The sequence below is a fragment of the Danio aesculapii genome, chromosome 7 (assembly GCF_903798145.1).
Source record: "Danio aesculapii chromosome 7, fDanAes4.1, whole genome shotgun sequence".
Classification (NCBI taxonomy): Eukaryota; Metazoa; Chordata; class Actinopteri; order Cypriniformes; family Danionidae; genus Danio; species Danio aesculapii.
Window position 1 is genome coordinate 47,259,476 of NC_079441.1, and position 7,250 is coordinate 47,266,725.

Sequence of the window (7,250 nt, forward strand, 5' to 3'; positions counted from 1 at the left end):
CACAGTATGTCTGATAATATTTTTTCTTCTGAAGAACGTCTTATTTGTTTTATTTCGGCTAGAATAAAAATAGCTTTACATTTAAAAAAATAATAATTTTAAGGTCAATATTATTAGCCCCTTTAACTATATATTTTTTCGACTGTCTACAGAACAAACCATCATTATACAATAACTTGCCTAATTACCCTAACCTGCCTAGTTAACCTAATTAACCTAGTTAAGCCTTTAAATGTCACTTTAAGCTGTATAGAAGTGTCTTGAAAAATATCCGGTCAAATATTATTTACTGTCATCATGGCAAAGATAATCAGTTATTAGAAATGAGTTATTAAAACTATTTTGTTTAGAAATGTGATTAAAAAAAATCTTCTCTCCGTTAAACAGAAACTGGGGAAAAAAAATAAACAGGGGCGCTAATAATTCAGGGAGGCTAACAATTCTGAATTCATATATAGCTATGTGGGGGAAAAAAAAGACCACTTAAAAAAATGTCAGTTTCTCTGCATTTACTGGATTATAGGTACAGGTATGAGTAAAAGCCTAATATTTATTTTTGTTTATTTAATGATCTGATAACAGTTTCAAATACAAATACAAATATGGCCTATTTCTTTGGATAAAAGCGTCTGCTAAATGACTAAATGTAAATATGGCGTATATTTAGTATATTTAGACAACCAAATGTTTGTTAACTGTTGCGAATGAAAATTATGGTTAATCCGTCACGGTTGTGCAGTGGGTGGCACGATCACCTTACAGCAAGTAGGTTGCTGGTTCGAGCCTCGGCTGGGTCAGTTGGCATTTCTGTGTGGAGTTTGCATGTTCTCCTTGTGTTGGCGTGGGTTTCCTCTGGGTGCTCCGGTTTCCCCCACAGTCCAAAGACATGCGGTACAGGTGAATTGGGTAAGCTAAATTGTCTGTGTGTGAATGTGAGTGTATGGATGTTTCCCAGTGATGGATTGCAGTTGAAAGGGCATTCACTGTAAAACATATGCTGGATAAGTTCGCAGTTCATTCCACTGTGGCGACCCCAGATTAATAAAGGGACTAAGCTGAGAAGAAAATGAATGAATGAATGAATGAATGAATTTGCTTATCTGTTCTGAAGGTAAAACATTGGTATTACATCTAAAAAAATATTAAGTTTGCAAAAAATTACAAAAATGTCTTTATTTAAATTTGGATAAAAATATCACCAGTAGTATACAGATTAAAACTAAATTAAGTCTCTCTTTCTGAGATCTATATATACATAAATTAGCATTTTCATATGCTCATATTCAATTTTGCATCATTCATTCTTTAATTTTCCTTCAACTTAGTCTCTTTATTCATCAGGGGTAACCACAGCGGAATGAACCGCCAACATCCATACACACTTCAATTTTACATATCACCAATTTTAATTTTAGCTAATGTTTTACACGAATAAATAGTTGAACATCTCCAATTTTGCCGGCATGCACGATGGCTCAGTGGTTAGCACTGTCGCTTCACAGCAAGAAGGTTGCTGGTTTGAGTCCTGGCTGGTTCAGTTGGCATTTCTGTGTGGAGTTTGCATGTTCTCTCCGTGTTCACGTGGGTTTCCTCCGGGTGCTCTTGTTTCCCACACAGTCCAAACACATGAGCTATAGGTGAATTGGAACTAAATTGGCCGTAGTGTTAAGAGTGTGTGAATGGGAATGTGTATGGATGTTTCCCAGTTCTGGATTGCAGCTGAAAGGGCATCCGCTGTGTAAAAAATTAACTGGAATAGTTGGCGGGTCATCCCGCTGTGGAGACCCCTGATAAATAAGAGACTAAGCCGAAAGAAAATGAATAAATGAATTTTCCTGATTTTCAATCCCAAAAATCTAAAGAAAACAAAGATTATTGTGACCAGTTGTCATCTTCTGAAAAAAAAAAGACTAAATAACAATAAATGTGATGGTATTCCTTCTATTACAATTCTCTGTTAAAAATGTTTAATAATATAACTTATTTCCCAGTTATGGGTTGTGGCTGCAAGGGCATCCGTTGCATAAAACATAGTTGGCGGTTCATTCTGCTGTGGCAACCCCAGATTAATAAAGAGACTAAGCCGGAAAGAAAATGAATGAATGAAAAAACATAACTTAATCTTATACACCCTCCTCATCAATCTATTTGAGTTTACGCACTAGCAGACGGTAAGAACAATGCACTTGGTAAATCCCTAAAAAAGGCCTTGTGCTCCAGACAGAAATACAGAAACCCATCTGTCTATCACATCCACTAAAGTCAGTCTCAGCCCATAAGATGAATATTTCATAATGACCCTCCCTCCTGTACGGGCCTGTCAGCTCCTGTTCTTTCCACAACTGCACAACACTCTCTCTGGACTTAAGAGGACGGTACAGCTTGCATTATTCAGACGCTCCACGCTGTGCACTTTCTGTCCCTTTAAAAAAAAAAACGGGGCCATATGGGATGATAAATAAAGCAGACTGAAATGTAACCATACATGTTCAAGATCAGAAATGTGTCGTCTGTGCAGCTCTGAAAGTATGCGCTCGGAGAAAAGTTAGTGTTGACTCAGCCGCAGAGAGGGGAAACTACGAGTGGTAGAAGGTTTTTAAACACAACCTCGCTCACCCTTTGTTGTTTACATAATATTGGACACAGTTATGCCCAGAGAAGTGGACACAGTGTGTGTGTGTGTGGTAGGATTAAGAATGGGGAACAAAAGGACTATTGACATCAAATGGTTGACGAGCTGCCAGGAGGACAGCTGCTTGATCAGGTCAAGCGATATTAATCAATGAGATAATAACAATATTTATGTTATTATAATTACAATATAGGAGCATTAATATACAGTTGAAGTCAGAATTATTAGCCCCCCTGAATTATTAGCCCCCTGTTTATTTTTTTCCCCAATTTCTGTTTAACGGAGAGCAGATTTTTTTAACACACAAAAAAAAGTAAATTCAAAGTAAAGCAAGAAGGTCGCTGGTTCGGGCTTCGGCTGGGTCAGTTGGCGTTTCTGTGTGGAGTTTGCATGTTCTCCCTGCGTTCGTGTGGGTTTCCTCCGGGTGCCCCGGTTTACCCCACAGTCCAAAGACATGCGGTACAGGTGAATTGGGTAGGCTAAATTGTCCGGAGTGTATGAGTGTGGATGAGTGTGGATGGATGTTTCCCAGAGATGGGTTGCAGCTGGAAGGGCATCGTGCGTAAAACATGTGCTGAATAAGTTGGTGGTTCATTCTGCTGTGGCGACCCCAGATTAATAAAGGGACTAAGCCAAAAAGAAAATGAATAAATGAATGAATGATTGAAATTCATAATAAATGCTACATTAATAATAAATAAAGATCAACAAATTAATTACTTGATCATTAATAATAATTAACAACAAAAACAACAATTATAATTGTTCTTATTGTTAGATCAGTGTGGAAATAACAACTACATTAACAAATTTTTTTTTATTAAAAATAATAATAAATATTAAATACAAATTAATAAACTAATTTATATTAATAAAAATAAATAATAACAATAATAATAATTTGTTCATTATGAAGAACAAGTCCAGGTTCCTTTGATTGTAAAAAAATAATTATTATATATTAAATTAGATTATATAATTTTAATTATAACTATATAATTAATATAATTTCTTGAACATAAAATGTTTTTAAATTTGAACTTGGTTGAGAGAAGTTATATTAACTCCGGATTACCATCAGTCCCATGCCACACGTGTGTTTACATTTGCATGTTTAATAAAATCAATAAAATTGAAAGGATTTTTTACACACACACACACACACGCACGCACACGCGCGCGCGCACACACACACACGCACACACATTCAGAATCAACACTCCAACACTTTGTTCAATTTGTCCTTTTGAAACAAGCCTATAATATACAGTTATATCCAGTCTGCGTCTCCAGTCTTTCCCATGCTGTGTCTGCAGGGTGGAGGAGGAGGAGTAGGGCGGGCTGATGAACACCACCTGCTTTGGCCTCCGCCTGACCCTCCGCCGCCCCCACAGAGAGGCATTCCTCACCCCTCACTCCAGAGTCATGTTTGTGCTGAGGAAGATTAGACAAATGAGCAGCCTGCGCTTCATGCCTCTTTATCTAATGAGGCGGAGTCTGCACTGCCAACAGCAGGATTCTGTTATTACTGTCAGTCATTTACACTGAGCTCATATCATCCAGATATTACACACCAGCTAGCTGTGTTCTTTCACTGACATGTAAGCAGCAGACCCCCAACCTGGAGGATCAGGACATACACACTCATACACTACTGACAATTTAGTTTATTCAATTAGCGCATGTCTTTGGACTAGGGAAAAGTGGAGCACCCGGAGAAAACCCACGTCAACATTGGGAGAACATGCAAACTCCACACAAAAACACCAACTGACCAGCTGGGGCTCAAAATAGCGACCATCTTGCTGTGAGGCGACAGTGCTAACCACTGCACCACTGTGCCGCCCTTACAGTATATTTAGTCTAATTAAATTAATTTTCTGATTAAAATAGTAAATAAAGGATTACTTTTCATTTCTTGATAACTGTATTAGAGTTATTTTTAATGCACTTTCCTTAAATATTTGTATTTATTTATAGTTTATTCAACATGTACATCACAATAACACTGGACTAATCAAATGCATTTACTTGTTTTAGCAGACTTGCTAATTCTTAACACCTTTCCAAGGGAGGCTTGTGAAAGTAAAGATGACAGTAAAATACATACATATACGCAACATTATAATTCTTTACATAAAAATTACTGTAAGGCAAAAGCAAAGGCGGCATGATCAACTAAGACTATTAGTGTAAACACTGCTGTTTTGTTTTTAACCCCTTTTTAAAGGTGCAGTAGGTGATTGTCTTCAGACACATTTTTGTTGTGCTGGTTGAAAGTCTCTTCACATTCCAATAGTAATGATTGAAGTAAATGATCTGAATGTATTTATAGGTATTTTTATATTCTGGGTGAGGCATAGGACTAAAAAATGGGCATTCAATTAAAACATTGTCAGGTCAGTAATTCCCATAATTCTGATAAGTAGAAAACAGTCTGACGACAAGAGATTTGTACAACTGCACAGCCGTTCACGTGCCACGTTCATGTGCACATGAGAGAGAGAGAGTGACAGCAGTAAAAACAAGTGCTGAATCAAAACTTATTAAAATCCTGAATCAATATTGGAGTTGCTTTTGCACGCTGGAGGATGACACCATGGCTGAAGGATTTCTTTTAGACAGATAATGTTCTGTTTTAAAACTATTTTAGTCACGCAAAGCTGATGCAGATTTTGTCATTTTATGAATGGGTTATATGCACAGAAGTGTTGTTCAGCCACTGAAATCCGGCAAAAGATTGATGTGACTATTTTCAGTTTCATAAGGAACCTTTTACAGCATTAATAATGTAGATTTTTATTTAGTTTCACAACAAAACATTAGTAAATAACGCTATTCCACCTAGCCTGCTTTACTGAGCTGAAGTTTGTTTTATATTCATATTGGTTCATTTTTTAACAATGACAGCCTGTGATGCGCTCCCTTTATTGTTTACCATGCTACTCTGAATATTCAGTCTGCAACTGCATGTAAGTATGGCTTAGTAATAAGTGTAATTCCTGCATGCCGCCGGTCAACCGAGAGGGGTCTGGATGCAGACCTGGTGCAGTGCAATCTGAGCTGCATCCAATGCTTTTTAATGCGCCCACCTAACCTTACCCGTCACAGTGACGTCACTCGCTCCACTGAGTGCATTGTGTCATAAAGGCTGCATCCAGATACTATGAGCATAGTCGCATTAGGACAAAGCACGTGAGAGAGTGAAACCAGCGATCCTTGCAATAATAAAATATTGCACTTTATGACAATTTTTATATATTATTTATGATATAATAGTTTTTTTCGTTCGGAAATGTAGTGTTGTAAAGTACTATAAAGTTTTCTAACTGGCGAATGACATGATCTAGTGGGTTGTTTACTGTCATCGTTAAGGTGTGCGTTCATGATTTTAGGTGGCGTGGCTTAGGACGGCAGGGTCATTATGTCATTATGCTAACGAATAACATTTTGGCAGATCACCTACTGCAACTTTAAGTACACAACTAAAAACATTTACATTACTTTCTAATTTTAGGCTAACAGCTAAGTCACAATTTGGTTCCCTTAACAGAGAAAACAGATTGACCAAAAGAGGTGTTACACTTCGAGACAAGACAATCCTTATTAGCAGTTCTGTAATTCTGTAAATACTGTAAATAGATTCAACAGTTCTGCATTAAACAGTTCAGAGAAGCAGAGTCATTGTGTTTTGTTATACAAATACATTTAGCAAAATACTAATATTTTTCAGCTAAATAAGTTTGCATTTATCAAATAAGGTTGCATTTATCAAGACGCATTTATCAAGATGCATGCTTTGCGATTGCAAATTAATGACAATATTATGTATTAAATTATTTATTAAATAGGGTGTCATTAATTTGAAACATTTAGTGTTTTGATAAATATAATGTTAAACTTTTTTTAAAGTATTAAATTCAAATATTTAAAAGGGTTTATTTTTTGTTGCCTATCCGTTGTTTAGTGAGCCAGGCAAGTAAATTATTTAATAAGTAATTTAATTAATTTTTTTCATTCATTCATTAATTTTATCTTTGGCTAAGTTTTTTTTATTTATCAGGGGTCTCCACAGCGGAATGAACCAGCAACTTACCCAGCATATCTTTTACCCCATCCATACACACTCTTTCACGCACACACTCATACACTATGGCTAGTTTAGTTTATTCAATTCACCTGTACTGCATGTCTTTGGACTGTGGGGGAAACTGGAGGAAATCCATGCCAACACAGGTAGAACATACAAACTCTACATATGAAATATCAACTGACCCAGCCGGAACTCGAACCTGCAACCTTCTTTCTGTGAGGTGACAGTGTTCACCATTGAGTCATTGTGTCACCTAAATTTCTTTTCAAGTAATTTAAGTAATTAGAAAAGTTATTTAATTATGTAATTAGTAATTAATTTCTTGCTTGAAGTAACTTATAACACCGAAACTAAACTTAAAACTATACTCAGCAAATCTCCAGTAAGTGCAGAAGACAAATATTTGTCTTTACCTCCCATGACAATACAAACAAGACAAAATACCTCAGCAAGCACTTTTACTGCTCACTTCTTGAAGACTGTTACTGTCTTTGAGGTAAAAGAATTTACAAAAATATACATTCG